This window comes from Schistocerca americana, chromosome X (assembly GCF_021461395.2).
Source record: "Schistocerca americana isolate TAMUIC-IGC-003095 chromosome X, iqSchAmer2.1, whole genome shotgun sequence".
In the NCBI taxonomy this organism is placed as follows: domain Eukaryota; kingdom Metazoa; phylum Arthropoda; class Insecta; order Orthoptera; family Acrididae; genus Schistocerca; species Schistocerca americana.
The window spans coordinates 433,121,651-433,142,888 of record NC_060130.1 but is presented as its reverse complement, the minus strand read 5'-3'; positions in this window follow the sequence as shown (position 1 = coordinate 433,142,888).

The window sequence follows — 21,238 nt, the reverse complement described above, 5'->3', positions numbered from 1 at the left end:
GATGTAAGGAGAATGGCTTTCTCACCGAGAAAATCGGACATCTTGAATAAACAATAAATGATAATAATACATAGAAGTACAGTTTTCGAGAGAATATCGTGTTGGAATTTGAATATGGCGCAATTTTCTAGTGGAGGAAGGCCTATAATAATAAATGATAATGAATTATCATAAATGATAATGAATGATAATGAATGGTAATGAATGACAGTGAATGACAATGAATGATAATGACTGTTAATAAATGATAATGAATAATAAACAAAAGTAAGGTTTTGCAGCAATTATCATGTTGGAACTCGAATTTGGAGGGAATTTTCTAGTGGAGGCAGATCAATAATAATAAATAATGATAAATAATAATAATAAATGATAATGAATGACAATGAATGTTAATAAATGATAATCAATAATAATAATAAAGACAAGTACGGTCTTTGCATGCATTATCCTGTTGGAATTCAAACTTCCCGACATTTTTTCTTCTGGACGCTTAGGTTAGTGGACGCAGCACAATTGGACTATTTTCCCACCAAAATTCAAACTTCCCGCCATTTTTCTTGAGGTTAGGTTAGTGGACGTAGCACAATTGGACTATTCTCCCGCCAAAAGCCGCCATCTTGGATGATGTCATGCGCTGTTGCCCAGTCTACATGCCGCCATCTTGGATGACGTCATCGCCGCCATCTTGAATAAATTTGGCAACAATGGATAGTGGGGTGACGCGAAGGTTGTCCCCCTACTTACCGTCACGTCGGGTGGATACGCCAGTATGGCGATGACGAATACACGATTCCGATGTGCGTTCACCGCGATGTGGCCAAACACGGATGCGACCATCATGATGCTGTAAACAGAACCTGGATTCATCCGAAAAAATGACGTTCTGCCATTCGTGCACCCAGGTCCGTCGTTGAGTACACCATCGCAGGCGCCCCTGTCTGTGATGCAGCGTCAAGGGCAACCGCAGCCGTGTTCTCCGAGCTGATAGTCCATGCTGCTGCAAACGTCGTCGAACTGTTCGTGCAAATGGTTGTTGTCTTGCCAACGTCCCCATCTGTTGACTCAGGGATCGAGACGTGGCTGCACGATCCGTTACAGCCATGAGGATAACATGCCTGTCATCTCGACTGCTAGTGATACGAGGCCTTTGGGATCCAGCACGGCATTCCGTATTACCCTCCTGAATCCACCGATTCCATATTCTGCTAACAGTCATTGGATCTCGACGAACGCGAGCAGCAATGTCGCGATACGATAAACCGCAATCGCGATAGGCTACAACCCGACCTTTAACAAAGTCGGAAACGTGATGGTACACATTTCTCCTTACACGAGGCATCACAACAACATTTCACCAGGCAATGCCGATCAACTGCTGTTTGTGTATGAGAAATCGGTTGGAAACTTTCCTCATGTCAGCACGTTGCAGGTGTCGCCACCGGCGACAACCTTGTGTGAATGCCCTGAAAAGCTAATCATTTGCATATCACAGCATCTTCTTCCTGTCAGTTAAATTTCGAGTCTGTAACATGTTATCTTCGTGGTGTAGTCATTTTAATGGCCAGTAGTGTACTATGACAGTTAGGCGGGAGGTAAGAAAACTTGGATTTCATGGTCGAGCGCCTGTTCGTAAGCCACACATCACGCCGGTAAATGCAAACGATGCCTCGCTTGGTGTAAAGAGCGTAAACATTGGACGTTTGAACAGTGGAAAAACGTTGTGTGGAGTGACGAATCACGGTACACAGTTTGGCGATTTGATGGCAGTGTGGGTATGGTGAATGCCCGGTGAATGGTTTAAATGGTTCAAATGGCTCTGAGCACTATGGGACTTAACTTCTGAGGTCATCATTCCCCTAGAACTTAGAACTAGTTAAACCTAACTAACCTAAGGACATCACACACATCCATGCTCGAGGCAGGATTCGATCGGTCGCGCGGTTCCAGACTGTAGCGCCCCGCCGGCCTTAGTGGCCGAGCGTTTCTAGGCGCTTCAGTCGGGAACTGCGCGACCGCTACGGTCGCAGGTTCGAATCCTGCCTCGGGCATGGATGTGTGTGTTGTCCTTAGGTTAGTTAGGTTTAGGTAGTTCTAAGTTCTAGGGGACTGATGACCTCAGATGTTAAGTCCCATAGTGCTCAGAGCCATTTGAACCATTTTTTGTAGCGCCCCGGTGAACGTCATCTGCCAACATGCGTAGTGCCAACAGTAAAATTCGGAGACGGGTGTTATGGTGTGGTCGTGTTTTTCATGGAGGGGGCTTGCAGACCTTGTTGTTTTGCGTAGCACTATCACAGCACTTGCCTACATTGATGTTTAAAGCACCTTCTGGCTTCCCACTTTTGAAGAGCAATTCGGGGATGTCGATTGCATCTTTCAACACGATCGAGCACCTGTTCATAATGCACGGCCTGTCGTGGAGTGATTACGCGACAATAACATCCCTGTAATGTGCTGGCCTGCACAGAATTCTGGCCTGAATCCTACAAACACCTTTGGGATGTTTTGGAACGCCGACTTCGTGCCAGGCCTCACCAACTAACATCGATACCTCGCCTTAGTGCAGCACTCCATGAAGAATGGCCTGCCATTCCCCAAGAAACCTTCCAGCACCTTATTGAACGTATGCATGCAAGAGCGGAAGCTGTCATCAAGACTAAGCCAACACCATACTGAATTCCAGAATTACTGATGGAGGGTGCCGCGAACTTGTAAGTCATTTTCAGCCAGGTGTCTGGATACTTTTGATCACATAGTGGATTTCAACAAGACCAAATGAGTGTTCACAACATGCACTTCAAGATTCTTAATCTAGTGGTATTTGAATATATGTGTCGCACAGATCTCCCCTTGAGATCCTCTGGCCGTGGCAATGGATAAGTATCGATCATAGTTTGTGGGTTGACTGTAGGCCTAAAGTCAACACAGAGGCGAATGCGACCTGCAGGTTTTGGGAACAAAACTAGAGGACTTGCCCACTGACTAGCTTGTCTGGCAGCAATAGCTCCGCTAGCTTCCAATTCTTAAAGTTCAGCAGCGACTGTGTCCTGTAATGCAATGGGAACAGTTCTGTACCAGTAACATTTCGGCTGAGCATTGTCTTTCATAGTAGTATGTGCAACAAAATTATTAACCTTGCGTAAACGTTCAGAAAAGGGTTCAGGAAATTCTTTCAGCAAACTATCTGCACTGTCACTGACAACATATAGTCCTGAATTTGAAAGCCAAGCAGATCAAACGAATCAAGGCCAAATATGTTCTCACAATTGTGTGATTGTAGTGCAGTGAAAGCCACAGTTCGCGTATGCGAGCGATACCTGACAGGCAGAGTACATTTTCCGAGACTGGGAATGTCATACTATTACAAGCCGTCAGGTACGTGCTAGTTTTAGCCAGGCGTGGGGAGCCGAACAGTTCATATGTGTTACGATTCAGCAATGTAACAGAGGCACCCGCGTCCAACTGAATTTCACACTTTACCACTATTATGCAAATGAGCAAAAACTTCGTTGGTTTGTCGTTGCACTGAAGAAAATGTTCACCTTGCTAGTTTTGCGCATGCCTGCAGCAGGCTTTGAATATACTGCATTGACTACATGTCTCTTGTGACTAGATTTTGATGAGTGGCCAGAATTCTTATATTTGTTCCACTGAAAACATACGGATTGTACCTGACCTTTCTTTTCACAAGCGTTAACACTGTGCTTGTCTGGACGAGCAGTCTTGGCTTGTGCCGTGAATAGCACCGAACGCATGGCTTAATTCTGCTCGTTTGTTTAGCGAACTGTTTACGCGGTTTGGCGCATGCAGGCTACTGCTGCCGAAAGGGCTAGTCACGTGCAAGGGACGACTAAACCCAACATATTGGTGGCTGCTCAAATTTATCGGCCGACACGGCACCTGAATCGTACTGATCTAGTATAGTAGTATGATGGATCTGACTGTTTCAAAATCTGTTCTCTAAGTTTGACATCGGTTACATTGAACGCGATCACATCACGCAACATAACATCTGAATATAAAGCACCACAAGCACAACTGAATTTGCGTTTCTTCATGATACCCTGCAAATCTGTTACCCACTCGCGATAAGTTTGTTCTGATCGTTTCTTACAACAAAAGAATTGATACGTAGCTGCCACCACATTCACTTGTTGGTCATAATAGTTAGATAGAAAATCTACAACCTGATCATAGGAAAGTTCACTCAGAGTTTCGTTAGGGAACAATTTATGAATGATGCGAAAGACTGCACTTTCTATCGATGACAAAAAGTAATGTAGTTTTACAGTACCTGGTACGTTGTGAGCAATTACGTGGGCTTCAAGCTGTTGCAACCACTCGAGCCACTCCTCGTCTTTGTCATTAAACTGGCGAAAAGGCGGTATGGCGCTAGGAGCTACAGGTGTTGCCTGCTGTACTGTTGGGCGCACAGTGTTCGCCAGTAACTGCTGTACCGTGTTTAGAAGAGTGGAGATTTGCTGGGTCTGAAACAAACATCTGTTTTAGCTGCACTGTATCGATCGGTTGCAGTTGAGGCTCCTGAGCAGGGGGTGGGTGAGGTGGGTTGTTCGCTGTGGACTATGCAAATGCAATAAACAGACAAGGCAAGCAATAAAAGTAAGGACACAAGCAAATAAAATATCTGCAACGCCACCCTAAAAACATTGGTTAGCAAAAACAATATAAGAGATACTGTTAAAGCAAGTAAATACACCCCTGCAAAGAAAAGACAATCTAGAATTAAGGCGCCAGCAAAATACAAAATCCCACGAAAAAATAGTGGCAGCCAGGCACTGGGTTCCCAATATGGGATCTGTTGACCTTTCGTCGCCAAATGTTTAATCCAGCCCAATCGCCAAATATGGGGTGTCTAGGAAACCTGCTGTGTTGAATCACTAAACAACTTTCAAACAAATCGTATTAATGATATTAGTTGAAAACAGTCTTGTTTGCAATTTTAAATGGCTCTGAGCACTATGGGACTTAACATCTGAGGTTATCAGTCCCCCAGAACTTGTTGTTGTTGTTGTTGTTGTGGTGTGGTCTTCAGTCCTGAGACTGGTTTGATGCAGCTCTCCATGCTACCCTATCCTGTGCAAGTTTCTTCATCTCCCAGTACCTACTGAACCTACATCCTTCTGAATCTGCTTAGTGTATTCATCTCTTGGTCTCCCTCTACTATTTCTACCCTGCACGCTGCCCACCAATGCTAAATTTGTGATCCCTTGATGCCTCAGAACATGTCCTACCAACCGGTCCCTTCTTCTCGTCAAGTTGTGCCACAGACTCCTCTTCTCCCCAATTCTGTTCAATACCTCCTCATTAGCTTTGTGATCTACCCATCTAATCTTCAGCATTCTTCTGTAGCACCACATTTCGAAAGCTTCTATTCTCTTCTTGTCCAAACTATTTATCGTCCATGTTTCACTTCCATACATGGCTACACTCCATACAAATACTTTCAGAAACGACTTCCTGACACTTAAATCTATACTCAATGTTAACAGATTTCTCTTCTTCAGAAACGCTTTCCTTGCCATTGCCAGTCTACATTTTATATCTTCTCTACTTCGACCATCATCAGTTATTTTGCTCCCCAAATAGCAAAACTCCTTTACTACTTCAAGCGTCTCATTTCCTAATCTAATTCCCTCAGCATCACCCGACTTAATTCGACTACATTCCATTATCCTCGTTTTGCTTTTGTTGATGTTCTCCTTTATCCTCCTTTCAAGACACTGTCCATTCCGTTCAACTGCTCTTACAAGTCCTTTGCTGTCTCTGACAGAATTACAATGTCATCGGCGAACCACAAAGTTTTTATTTCTTCTCCATGGATTTTAATACCTACTCCGAATTTTCCTTTTGTTTCCTTTACTGCTTGCTCAATATACAGATTGAATAACATCGGGGAGAGGCTACAACCTTGTCTCACTCCCTTCCCAACCACTGCTTCCCTTTCATGTTCCTCGACTCTTATAACTGCCATCTGGTTTCTGTACAAATTGTAAATAGACTTTCGCTCCCTGTATTTTACCCCTGACACCTTTAGAATATGGAAGAGTGTATTCCAGTCAACATTGTCAAAAGCTTTCTCTAAGTCTACAAATGCTAGAAACGTAGGTTTGCCTTTCATTAATCTTTCTTCTAAGATAAGTCGTAAGGTTAGTATTGCCTCACGTGTTCCAATATTCTACGGAATCCAAACTGATCTTCCCCGATGTCGGCTTCTACCAGTTTTTGCATTCGTCTGTAGAGAATTCGTGTTAGTATTTTGCAGCTGTGACTTATTAAACTGATAGTTCGGTAATTTTCACATCTGTCAACACCTGCTTTCTTTGGGATTGGAATTATTATATTCTTTTTGAAGTCTGAGGGTACTTCGCCTGCCTCATACATCTTGCTCACCAGATGGTAGAGTTCTGTCAGGACTGGCTCTCCCAAGGCTGTCAGTAGTTCTAATGGAATGTTGTCTACTCCCGGGGCCTTGTTTCGGCTCAGGTCTTTCAGTGCTCTGTCAAACTCTTCACGTAGTAGCGTATCTCCCACTTCAGCTTCATCTACATTCTCCTCCATTTCTATAATATTGTCGTCAAGTACATCGCCCTTGTATAGACCCTCTATATACTCCTTCCATCTTTCTGCTTTCCCTTCTTTGGTTAGAACTGGGTTTCCATCCGAGCTCTTGATATTCATACAAGTGGTTCTCTTTTCTCCAAAGGTCTCTTTAATTTTCCTGTAGGCAGTATCGATCTTACCCCTAGTGAGATAAGCCTCTACATCCTTAGATGCCGGCCGGAGTGGCCGAGCGGTTCTAGGCGCTTCAATCCGGAATCGCGCGACCGCTACGGTCGCAGGTTCGAATCCTGCCTCGGGCATGGATGTGTGTGACGTCCTTAGGTTAATTAGGTTTAAGTAGTTCTACGTTCTAGGGGACTGATGACCTCAGATGTTAAGTCCCATAGTGCTCAGAGCCATTTGAACCATTTCAACCATCCTTACATTTGTCCTCTAGCCATCCCTGCTTAGCCATTTTGCACTTCCTGTCGATCTCATTTTTGTGACTTTTGTATTCCTTTTTGCCTGCTTCATTTACTGCATTTTTATATTTTCTCCTTTCATCAATTAAATTCGATATTTCTTCTGTTACCGAAGGATTTCTACTAGCCCTCGTCTTTTTACCTACTTGATCCTCTGCTGCCTTCACTACTTCATCCCTCAGAGCTACCCATTCTTCTTCTACTGTACTTCTTTCCCCCACTGCTGTCAATTGTTCCCTTATGCTCTCCCTGAAACTCTGTACAACCTCTGGTTTAGTCAGTTTATCCAGTTCCCATCTCCTTAAATTCCCACCTTTTAGCAGTTTCTTCAATTTTAATCTGCAGTTCATAACCAATAGATTGTGGTCAGAGTCCACATCTGCCCCTGGAAATGTCTTACAATGTAAAACCTGGTTCCTAAATCTCTGTCTTACCATTATGTAAGCTATCTGATACCTTTTAGTATCTCCGGGATTCTTCCATGTATACAACCTTCTTTTATGATTCTTGAACCAAGTGTTAGCTATGATTAAGTTGTGCTCTGTGCAAAATTCTACCAGACGGCTTACTCTTTCATTCCTTAGGCCCAATCCATATTCACCTACTATGTTTCCTTCTCTCCCTTTTCCTACACTCGAATTCCAGTCACCCATGACTATTAAATTTTCGTCTCCCTTCACTATCTGAATAATTTCTTTTATCTCATCATACATTTCATCAATTTCTTCATCATCTGCAGAGCTAGTTGGCATATAAACTTGTACTACTCTAGTAGACGTGGGCGTTGTGTATCTTGGCCACAATAATGCGTTAACTATGCTGTTTGTAGTAGCTTACCCGCACGCCTATATTTTTTATTCATTATTAAACCTACTCCTGCATTACCTCTATTTGATTTTGTATTTGTAACCCTGTATTCACCTGACCAAAAGTCTTGTTCCTCCCGCCACCGAACTTCACTAATTCCCACTATATCTAACTTCAACCTATCCATTTCCCTTTTTAAATTTTCTAACCTACCTGTCCGATTAAGGGATCTGACATTCCACGCTCCGATCCGTAGGACGCCAGTTGTCTTTCTCCATTATAACAACGTCCTCTTGAGTAGTCCCCGCCCGGAGATCCGAATGGGGGACTATTTTACCTCCGGAATATTTTACCCAAGAGGACGCCATCATCATTTAACCATACAGTAAAGTTGCATGCCCTCGGGAAAGATTACGGCTGTAGTTTCTCCTTGCTTTCAGCCGTTCGCAGTACCAGCACGCAAGGCCGTTTTGCTTATTGTTACAAGGCCATATCAGTCAATCATCCAGACTGTTGCCCCTGCAACTACTGAAAAGGCTGCTGCCCCTCTTCAGGAACCACACGTTTGCCTGGCCTCTCAACAGATACCCCTCCGTTGTGGTTGCACCTACGGTACGGCTATCTGTATCGCTGAGGCACGCAAGCCTCCCCACCAACGGTCTAACCTAAGGACATCACACACATCCATGCCCGAGACAGAATTCGAACCTGCGACCGTAGCTGATGTGCGGTTCCGGACTGAAGCGACTAGAACCGCTTGGGTTGCAATTTTAGTTTTTTTATTTATCAACTACGCGTTTCATCTTATTTAGGCATCTTCAGGCTAATCTTAGTTTGGTATTTCTTAGGACGATCCTTTAGACTGTGTAGCTAAAGGGCATCGTCGAGTACATCAGGCCAACGTCGCTTTCGTTAACCTCAGTAAATACTTTCTAGATGGACGTGGATGACTCCAAGACCTGCATAACGCGTACAGGTTCACAGGAGCAAATAATTATAAGTGAAGTAAGAAGAAAGGCAATTGACGAAAGAATTGAAACTATCATTTTAGCAGCACTAACAAATATCGCTAATAGGCATCTCGAAGTTACGAGCGGGATAAACCAAACGAGTGGTCTGCGCACAGTACATTCCATCGCATTTCATCCACTTCACTTTCCACAGCATCTACAGCTTCATGACAATGACTAACAGAAATTGGTTACAGTTACCCAATTATTATCTACGAAATGTGCGAAATTATGTGGTATATCTATGCAAAACTGTGTTTAAGGAAGCAGGATCATTTACAAACCATGGGCACGTCAATCTTCGCAATATGCACTAATCGTCAGATGAAAATCCATACTGACTCAAAGAAGTGGATAAAAACAACGCTCTTGGTGTGTCAACGTTTGGTGCGTGTTTCTCAAGACCCGCATCATTGGTCCCTGTTTTATCCACGGGAATCTAAATACACTCAAGTATCTCGAGTTCCTAAGATATACTGCTGCCACAGTTATTGGAAGACATCCTACTGGACTTATGGCAGTCAGTGTGGTACCAACATGACAGATGTCTCTCTCATACCGCACATGTAACGGTAAGAGAGCATTTGGAGAGCATTCGAACTGTCACTCAGGAAACGCAAAATGGTCTGTACGATCACCATACTTAACACTTCCATACTTTTATCTGTGACGAACATTAAATCAAAAGGCCTATTAAGAAAGATGACTCGTGAAGGCTGAAATGCTTTCCAACACGCGCCTGTGCTGTCGCTACCTCCAAATGAAATTCAACGTGCAGTATTGTTTCTCCGTAATCACTTTGTAGCGTGTAGTAATGCTAAAGGTCAACATTTTGAGCAGTAGGCATTACAGCCGTCATAATGAGTACACGAACCGTACATGAGTTGCGTGTTTCCTTACATTTGCTGTAATAGGGTAGACATTTGTGGAACCGCTTCTCCTGACCGGGGGACAATGGTTTGCGGTGCTGTTATCTTGATACTAGTTGATCAAGTCCCATACATTTTATGTCGTTGAAATTCTTTCAACTGGCACAGAAAAAATTGACAACATTGTCAGCTATAACTTGGCGAAAACTGCATTTTGATAAATTTATTCAGTCTGGGTATATGTGGGGTGGCCTGTCTTAGCTCCTCATCTTATATATATATATATATATATATATATATATATATATATATATATATATAATAGAAAGCGTAGGTGGGCTCGCTGACATTGGGTATCCCCGAACACTGGTAGTCGAAAGATATTACCGTATCCACCGTCCGAAAAATCAAACAAGAGAGCCGGCGACGTGGACACCGATTCCGTGTCTGGTGTCACTCTATCGGCCAGTACCCTGGCCAGCTTCCACGCTGATCCCAGATGACTAACATACAAGTGAATAGAATTTCCGACACTTCTTTCATAACAGAGCCCCAGAACGATGCTAACTGGGGCACTATCTTCGTTTTTTGGTTTATTTTGTGACCATTTTCTACTCTGTGCTCTACCACTGCTGTTTTACGTGACATTTGTGTTCATCACAATATCCTACTATACTTAGAAGACATAATTAACACCATATTCGCACTGAATTATGTAGACTCCAGGCATCCTGATATAGGTGCTGTTTTTCACCGGTCGTAAAATACGTTTGATCATTATGTCTCCCAATATACGAGAGTGTGCTGAAAAGTAATGCCTCCGACTTTTTTGGGGAAAACTTTTAAAGCTTTTAAAATAAGACAAATGTTATTAATATTCTACATCCTTATTCTTCATGCCTACATATTTATTTCTCAACTTAGTCACTCTGGCGGCGAACACGTTTCTCCCAACGAGAAACTAGTTTGTTGATGCCGCCATTATACAGGGTGTTACAAAAAGGTACGGCCAAACTTTCAGGAAACATTCCTCATACACAAATAAAGAAAATATGTTATGTGGACATGTGTACGGAAACGCTTACTTTCCATGTTAGAGCTCATTTTAGTTTCGTCAGTATGTACTGTACTTCCTCGATTCACCGCCAGTTGGCCCAATTGAAGGAAGGTAATGTTGACTTCGGTGCTTGTGTTGACATGCGACTCATTGCTCTACAGTACTAGCATCAAGCACATCAGTACGTAGCATCAACAGGTTAGTGTTCATCATGAACGTGGTTTTGCAGTCAGTGCAATGTTTACAAATGCGGAGTTGGCAGATGCCCATTTGATGTATGGATTAGCACGGGGCAATAGCCGTGGCGCGGTACGTTGATTTCCAGAACGAAGGTGTCCCGACAGGAAGACGTTCGAAGCAATTGATCGGCGTCTTAGGGAGCACGGAACATTCCAGCCTCTGACTCGCGACTGGGGAAGACCTAGAACGACGAGGACACCTGCAATGGACGAGGCAATTCTTCGTGCAGTTGACGGTAACCCTAATGTCAGCGTCAAAGAAGTTGCTACTGTACAAGGTAACGTTCACCACGTCACTGTATGGAGAGTGCTACGGGAGAACCAGTTGTTTCCGTACCATGTACTGCGTGTGCAGGCACTATCAGCAGCTGATTGGCCTCCACGGGTACACTTCTGCAAATGGTTCATCCAACAATGTGTCAATCCTCATTTCAGTGCAAATGTTCTCTTTACGGATGAGGCTTCATTCCAACGTGATCAAATTATAAATTTTCACAATCAACATGTGTGGGCTGACGAGAATCCGCACGCAGTTGTGCAGTCGCGTCATCAACACAGATTTTCTGTGAACGTTTGGGCAGGCAATGTTGGTGATGTCTTTAATGGGCCCCATGTTCTTCCACCTACGCTCAATGGAGCACGTTATCATGATTTCATACGGGATACTCTACCTGTGCTGCTAGAACATGTGCCTTTACAAGTACGACACAACATGTGGTTCATGCACGATAGAGCTCCTGCACATTTCAGTCGAAGTGTTCGCACGCTTCCCAACAACAGATTCGGTGACCGATGGATTGGTAGAGGCGGACCAATTCCATGGCCTCCACGCTCTCCTGACCTCAACCCTCTTGACTTTCATTTATGGCGGCATTTGAAAGCTCTTGTCTACGCAACCCCGGACCAAATGTAGAGACTCTTCGTGCTCGTATTGTGGACGGCTGTGATACAAAACACCATTCTCCAGGGCTGCATCAGCGCATCAGGGATTCCACGCGACGGAGGGTGGATGCATGTATCCTCGCTAACGGAGGACATTTTGAACATTTGCTGTAACAAAGTGTTTGAAGTCACGCTGGTACGTTCTGTTGCTGTGTGTTTCCATTCCATGATTAATGTGACTTGAAAAGAAGTAATAAAATGAGCTCTAACATGAAAAGTAAGCGTTTCCGGACACATGTCCACATAGCATATTTTCTTTCTTTGTGTGTGAGGAATGCTTCCTGAAAGTTTGGCCGTACCTTCTTGTAACACCCTGTAGAATGTGTGACTGTTGACGGAGTCACATCCTCACCTCTGCTTGCACCGCTTCATCGCTATGAAAGTGAAGTCTTCGACAGTTTTCTGTAAGTTTCGGAAGAACATGAAAATCGGATGGGGCCAAGCCGGGACTGTGCGGAGGATGATCGATGAGAGTGAACCCAAGGTGTCGGGATTGTTGCAGATGTCGCAGCGGTCGTGTAGTCTGGCACTCTCATGCTGAGGGAGGGGGTGTTACATGTGTGGGTGAACCCACATACTTACGTTACACACCGCCATGTTATAGACTAGAATCCGGAGGCCTCTAGCGGCAGAGACTTGCAGCTGGCGTCAGAGAAGCAGGAAAGTTAACCAAATAATACGCATGGCATGTAATACCTCGATCGATATTGAGACTAGAATAAAAAGAATCGGTGGGATTACTTTTCAGCACGCCCTCGTACATCCTATTTCTCTGAGCGTGGCGCTGCAGTGGGGTAGAATTGTGAATGTTTTCTCGGAATTCCTGCGCATGGCAGGTTCATCGACTTGCCCGTCTGTAGGTTGGTGAAATACTTGTACAATCGTTTGATTCCAGAAGTCACGCTCTGTGAAAACTACGCCGTGAGTTGTAGAACCTTTAGACAGACGCTTAGGGTATTGATAGTGGGTCCCAATGACAAATTAGATGCAGTATCTCTATTCGAGGGCAATGCTATTTTATAGGGCGTCATACATGACCTAATTGAATATGTTTGCTTGATAATGGCCAAAAGGTCAAAACTGGCCAGTCACTAAAGTAATTACAAATATACACTGATAAGACAAAACATTATGACGTTGGATGCCGCCTGGTGGCGTTCCGAGCACGTAACATGGTAACAAAAGTATGTAAGCGGAGATATGGGCTGCAAATGGGAAATGCATTGAGATAAGCGACTTTGACAGGATTATTTTGACGCAGAGCTTGTGAACGAATATCTCGAAAACGGGGAGGTTGGGTCAATGTCAACGCGCTACTTTCGTGAGCATCTACGGAAAGAGGTAGAAGGACAGTGAAACTACCACTAAGCTCTAAATGGTTGGACGTTCACGACTCTCCACAGAACGTAGGGTTCAGATGCTGGTATGCTCTGTAAAATAGGATGGATGGTGATCTGTGGCATCTCTGCCGGAAGAGCTCAATGCTGGTACACGCAGAAGTGTTTCGGAGCACACCGTCCACCGTACATTGTTGAACATGGAGCTCCGCGGCACGTGTTCACATGTTGACCCAACGACATCGTCAATATGATTTTAGTGTGCACGGAACCATCTGGATTCGACCGTCGATCAATGGAAACTTGTTGGCTCTTGGGGTGAATCTCATTTTTGCTACCCTAGGTCGATGGTCATCTCCACATATGCCGTCATCGAGGTGAACGGCGGCTCGAAACATGCAGCGCGCCACTGACGCAGTATTATGGTATAGGAGACATTCTCCTGGCTTGCATGGAACTTGCGGTAGTAATATAAGACACGCTCACAGCTACGAACTACTTGGATCCCTTCGTGCATGATGTCTTTCCCGACGGCGATGTCTTTTTTCAGCAGAATAAGTGTCCTTATCTCGGAGCCAGAACCGTGCTACATTGGTTTGAGGAGCATCATAGTGAACTCACGTTGATGTCTCAGCCCCAAAATTCACCTGATGTAAATACTATGGAAACCATCTGGGTCGCTATCAGGCGCCATAATCGCGTACGAAAATCAGTGGTCTGTTATTTACGCTAATTACCTGTCTTTGCGTAGACGTCTAATGACATATACCTCCAAAAGCCTACCAACGAACTGTCGGATTGCTGATACGCAGAATGAGTGATTTATTTCGTTCCGAAGATGGACAAACAAGCTATTAAGCAGATGGTCATAATTTTTTGGCTTATCAGTGTACAAAGCACAGCAGAAACGTGTTATTGTGAAAGTCACTCCTGGAAATTTCGATAACTTATAAATTAATTATGCGCAGTGGTTAGCACCCTGGACGCACATTCAGGAGGACGACGGTTCCAGTCCCCGACCGAGGTTTCAAGTGATTCCCCTAAATAGCTAAGGCAAATTCCTGGACTGTTCCATACTTCCCTAATCAGGGCTTTTCCTCCGATACTAATTACATCATTGTCGACAGAACGTTGAATTCTTATCTCTATTCCGTCGGGGACGGGGTTGGTGGCCTGCACTTGGTGCGTCACGGCACACCCTTAGATGTTGTCAGTGATAGTACTTACACCAGTGGTGACGCAATACCTACTCACTGACACTTTCCGTAGAAGCAGTTTGCTCTGGTGGCGCCCACTGTCTTATGTAATGTAGCCGCAACAGCAGATGAGATGAGCAGTACGAATAACTATATTGCACTTTCTCTGCTACATCAGAGAAGAATGACTTTGGTCAGTGTATGTTGCTTATTGTAAATGCAGTCGACATAAGTTTGCTTGACAAGCTATGGACTGCGTGTGCATTAGCTGTGCACGTGTCGCAATATCAACGTAGCTTTCATGGTTCGATATGTGGATGATCATGTGATCTATTTCTGATCGTGGTTTTCACCAGTTCCAAAGTATCGTCCGTGTTTGAAAAAAGTATTTCACGTTGCTCCATGGTTTTAATACCACGTAAGGCAGCAAGTTTCACAAACGTTAGTGAGTGAGCCGGTCTTCAGATCGAAGAAAGCCCAGGGCACGCCATACGAAACCGATCTTGGAAATTACAGAGTCAAAATAAATGTCTTGTGCAGCCGTAAGACCCGATAAAATTCTGTGCATATGGCGGATTCGTGGCACGCAACGTTTTACTCTGACGAAAGATGCCATATAATTCCGTGCAAAGCGAAAATATATGAACTCTCGTCTAACCTCTCACCTTCCTAGGGAAAGAGTCCATCACTAAATACCGAATCAAAATCCATAAAGTAATTCCCGAAATTAGCCCCCCGTAAAGACAGAAGAACGGTGCACGGGACTAAAAATTTATGAATGATCAGTCGCTTTGCATGACGTATACTTCCTGACAAAAAGGAGAAGTACCCAGAAGGAGAGGAGGAAATGGAATGAAACTTCATAGGTTTATATACAGTATGCAACGTCGTCATCGGGGTACCATTCATGTACTATTTTCAACCGTGCATGTTACACAACAAAAAGCTAATGGCTCTGAGAAGCATTCAGTAGCGTAGCTACCATAAGACTAAGCGGGGCAGCGGCCCGGGGTCCCCAAGTTCAATGGACCCCTCGGCCTCCACGAACGACGTTCGAAAATGTTATGTAATATCTTAGTTGAATCAAGAATTTTCGACTTCTAACTTTCGGGACCCTGACCAATAAACTTCGAATGGCGGTAACTGAAATAAAAAAATTTCTCTCACCTCCAGAACGTAAACATAACAGGGTGCATTGCTTGTCCGCTAAGACGTGGATCTTGCCGCCGTTCGGGTGTTGTCGACTAAAGTATAAGTTCCCATGGCTGCCAATCTATGCGAACTAACAGTGAGTGGTGCTGAATTACTAGCAGTGTATTTGACAATACAGTGTGTGATTGAATACGCTCTACAACAGGGCTTCACAACTGGCCGGTTTTGAGCGCGAGCACTCGCGTCTGCTCAGGCACGTGCTCGCGAGCAAGTGTAAGGTCGCGGAGTAGGGAGGGAGGGGAGGGAGGGGAAATGCGCGCGCACGTATGAATAGGACCGCAGCGTGCCTATTGAATTCGCGCCGACTGTGTAACGTTAAAAGTACTACGATCAGCTGTAACAGTCACTTCGCTGGTTAAGAATCATGTCAAGTCGCCGTTGTCTAACCCCAACCATGCTTTCGCAGTTCAACCCCCATTGGGAGGAGTTGTATCTGTTTACAGAAAAAGATGGTGTTGCAAAATGTTTAGTATGTCACAAAACGCTGAATTCTTTTAGGAAATTTAATTTGCAGCGACATTATATGTCGTACCACGCGAAAGACTACGGAAGTGGAAAATGTGATGGACCAGATTGTGCACAGGAAGTTATTAAACTTAAAAGGAAGCTATCCGAAGAAGATCTGGATGACGAAGAAAAATCAACTGAGGCAGCTCTCAGAGTGAGCTACAAAATTGCTTTGTTTTTAGAAAAATCCCTGCGCCCCTTCACTGATGGCGATTTAATAAAAGATGTTTGGTAGTTGCAGCGGAACATTTGTGTCCATCTCAAGTTGAACAGTTTCGGATTGTGCCATTATCTGACATGACCATTATGCGTCGCATACAGGACATGGCAGACGACGTCCACAGCCAGCTTGCAAATATCTATAAAGATTTTACGGCGTTTTCTCTAGCTCTGGACGAAAGTGTTGATATCACTGGAACAGCGCAGCTTTCCATATTTATTAGAGGTGTTAATAGAGATCTTCAGGTGAGGAAGGAGCTCCTCGATGTAGTAGCCATGAAGAACACTACAGCCGGAGGTGATATTTTAAGTAGTGTTGAAGAAAGTGTTGAAAATATAGGATTGTCGTGGAATTCTTTAGTTTCAGTGTCTACAGACGGTGCACCAGGGATGACAGGGAAAAAATTAGGTTTCGTTGCGCTGTTGAAGGAGAAAATGCAAAAACTGACCGTGCCGAATGAAATAAGGGGCGTTCACTGTGTGATCCACCAGGAAAACTTATGTGCAAAGAGTATTACTCTAAAAAATGTGATGAGTGTTGTTCGTACAACAATATAAGGAAGCATGGGCTACAACACAGACAATTTAAAAGCTTTCTTGAGGATGTAGAAAGCCAGTATGGTAGCCTGCCTTATTACAGCGAGGTCCGCTGGCTTAGTCGTGGCGAATTATTAAATCGAATTTTTGCCTATTAGATGAGATAAATATGTTCATGGAAATAAATAACATGTGTGTTCCTGAATTGAAAGAGCCTTAATGGAAATGTGATCTCGCGTTCTTAGCAGATTTAACTAGCCATCTGAATGCTTTGAACATTTCACTACAAGGTAAAGATCTGCTAATTACTCATTTCATAGATCGAATACGAGCTTTTAAAATGAAATTGACACTTTGGGTGAGTCAGCTGGAAATAGGAAATCTAGCTCATTTTCCTAAATTATCATCCATGCAAGATGTTCACAAAGACTGTGAACGTTATTCACATAGTTTAGTTGCCCTTAAGGAAGAATTTGATCAACGCTTTCAAGATCTGACAGCACTAGACAGTGATTCTGATGTGTTCTCCTCTCCATATTCAGCGAATATTGAAGAGATTCGTCCTGAGCTGCAACTATAAATTATTGACCTGTAGTGTGACAGGGAATACAGAGACAAATTTCAGAACAAGAAAAACATTTTGGAATTTTACAGACACTTCCCTCAGGATAGATTTCCTCATTTGCACAAACTGGCGGCTACAATAATATCAATGTTCGGTTCCATGTATGTTTGTGACTAACTGTTCTCTGCAATGAAATGTAACAAGACGCACCTGAGAAACGCATTGTCTTATCGAAATTTAAACTGCACGCTGCGCCTACGATGCACAAGAACAATTACTCCGAACATTGACGTAATTGTAAAGGGCAAAAACTACAAGATAACAGAGAATCCCACACTTCAGTGACATCTTTTATTGTGTAACAGTTCACAAATTAATACGAATGTAGAGGCATACAGTAAGCTAATAAAATTATGTGGCACGTGTACATTCTCCTTTATTTGTTTCATTTGTCACAGTAATAATTCGTGAGTGATATCCCTACAGGCGGCCGCGGATTTACATTGACTGGCGGCAGCTGTTGTGTGCCCCACGTGACTCTCCCCACTCTCTCCGCTTTGGTCCGGTAGTGGGGGTAGCGTGCTCGCGCTGCTCTGTGCTCGCGCCTTGCTGCTCACAGCTTGCTCCGCGAGCACTTATGTTGTGAAGCCCTGCTCTACAATGCATTATTACGGAACAGTGTTGCTGCCGCGCGTCATTTCTAACGTCGAAAACGATAGATATTGCGCGCAGAATTGCAGGTTCTGCAAAGCACCGTCCTTTTCCCCCGCGTCTGCCAAGGCCTTGACCCGCACAGTCCCAGAATTCCCCACGGCAGCGAGGGTCCATGTCGTAGCGGACAAGCAATAGTACGGCATTAAGCATGGTAACCGACCTGTTTGTGTAAGGAATTCCCCTAAGCGAATGATCCTTAAAGATAGATTCCGATAAAGTGTTGTAACCAACTGCACTCTGAATTTCATAAAAGAAGAAGAGAAAACATGGATCTCTGTCTTGGATGGTTATTGCGGATTTTGTGTTAGTGGTTAGCTCGTCATCGGTGTATGGCTGTGTCCATCGGATTCAGAATACTGCCTTCAGTGGCTTCAATTTCTTTACCTGCTCTTTCTCTGAACGGACATATGCTTTCCACCTGCCTGAACCCCCCATGAACCGTGAACCTTGCCGTTGGTGGGGAGGCTTGCGTGCCTCAACGATACAGATAGCTGTACCTTAGGTGCAACCACAACGGAGGGGTATCTGTTGAGAGGCCAGACAAACGTGTGGTTCCTGAAGAGGGGCAGCAGCCTTTTCAGTATTGGTTCAAATGGCTCTGAGCACTATGGGACTCAACTGCTGAGGTCATTAGTCCCCTAGAACTTAGAACTAGTTAAACCTAACTAACCTAAGGACATCACAAACATCCATGCCCGAGGCAGGATTCGAACCCGCGACCGTAGCGGTCTTGCGGTTCCAGACTGCAGCGCCTTTAACCGCACGGCTACTTCGGCCGGCCCTTTTCAGTAGTTGCAGGGGCAACAGTCTGGATGATTGACTGATCTGGCCTTGTAACACTAACCAAAATGGCCTTGCTGTTCTGGTACTGCGAACGGCTGAAAGCAAGGTGAAACTACAGCCGTAATTTTTCCCGAGGGCATGCAGCTTGACTGTATGGTTAAATGATGATGGCGTCCTCTTGGGTAAAATATTACGGAGGTAAAATAGTCCCCTATTCGGATCTCCGGGCGGGGACTACTCAAGAGGACGTTGTTATCAGGAGAAAGACAACTGGCGTCCTACGGATCGGAGCGTGGAATGTCGGATCCCTTAATCGGACAGGTAGGTTAGAAAATTTAAAAAGGGAAATGGATAGGTTAAAGTTAGATATAGCGGAAATTAGTGAAGTTCGATGGCAGGAGGAACAAGACTTTTGGTCAGGTAAATACAGGGTAATAAATACAAAATCAAATAGGGGTAATGCAGGAGTAGGTTTAATAATGAATAAAAAAATAGGAGTACGGGTGAGCTACTACAAACAGCATAGTTAACGCATTATTGTGGCCAAGATAGACACGAAGCCCACGCCTACTACAGTAGTACAAGTTTATATGCCAACTAGCTCTGCAGATGACGAAGAAATCATTCAGGTACTGAAGGGAGACGAAAATTTAATAGTCATGGATGACTGGAATTCAAGAGTAGGAAAAGGGAGAGAAGGTAACATAGTAGGTGAATATGGATTGGGGCTAAGAAACGAAAGAGGAAGCCGCCTGGTAGAATTTTGCGCAAAGCATAACTTAATCATAGCTAACACTTGGTTTAAGAATCATGAAAGAAGGTTGTATACATTGAAGAAATCTGGAGATGCTAAAAGGTATCAGATAGATTATATAATGGTAAGACAGAGATTTAGGAACCAGGTTTTAATTGTAAGACATTTCCAGGGGCAGATGTGGACTCTGACCACAATTTATTGGTTATGAACTGTAGATTAAAACTGAAGAAACTGCAAAAAGGTGGGAATTTAAGGAGATGGGACCTGGATAAACTGAAAAAACCTGAGGCTGTACAGAGTTTCAGGGAAAGCATAAGGGAACAGTTGACAGGAATGGGTGAAAGAAACACAGTATAAGAAGAATGGGTAGCTTTGAGGGATGAAATAGTGAAGGCAGCAGAGGATCAAATAGGTAAAAAGACGAGGGCTAGTAGAAACCCTTGGGTAACAGAAGAAATATTGAATTTAATTGATGAAAGGAGAAAATAAAAAAATGCAGTAAGTGAAGCAGGCAAAAAGTAATATAAACGTCTCAAAAATGATATTGACAGGAAGAGCAAAATGGCTAAGCAGGGATGGCTAGAGGACAAATATAAGGATGTAGAGGCTTATCTCACTAGAGGTAAGGTAGATACTGCCTACAGGAAAATTAAAGAGACCTTTGGATAAAGGAGAACCACTTGCATGAATATCAAGAGCTTTGATGGAAATCCAGTTCTAAGCAAAGAAGGGAAAGCAGAAAGGTGGAAGGAGTATATAGAGGGTCTATACAAGGGCAATGTACTTGAGGACAATATTATGGAAATGGTAGAGGATGTAGATAAAGATGAAATGGGAGATATGAAATTGCCTGAAGAGTTTGACAGAGCACTGAAAGACCTGAGTCGAAACAAACCTCCGGGAGTAGACAACATTCCATTAGAACTAGTGACAGCCTTGGGAGAGCCAGTCCTGACAAAACTCTACCATCTGGTGAGCAAGATGTATGAGGCAGGCGAAATACCCTCAGATATCAAGAAGAACATAATAATTCCAATCCCAAAGAAAGCATGTGTTGACAGATGTGAAAATCGCCAAACTATCAGTTTAATAAGTCACAGCTGCAAAATACTAACGCGAATTCTTTACAGACGAATGGAAAAACTGATAGAAGCCGACCTCGGGGAAGATCAGTTTGGATTCCGTAGAAATGTTGGAACACGTGAGGCAATACTGACCCTACGACTTATCTTAGAAGAAAGATTAAGGAAAGGCAAACCTACGTTTCTAGCATTTGTAGACTTAGAGAAAGCTTTGGACAATGTTGATTGGAATACTCTCTTTCAAATTCTGAAGGTGGCAGGGGTAAAATACAGAGAGCGAAAGGCTATTTACAATTTGTACAGAAAGCAGGTCGCAGTTATGAGAGTCGAGGGGTATGAAAGGGAAGCAGTGGTTGGGA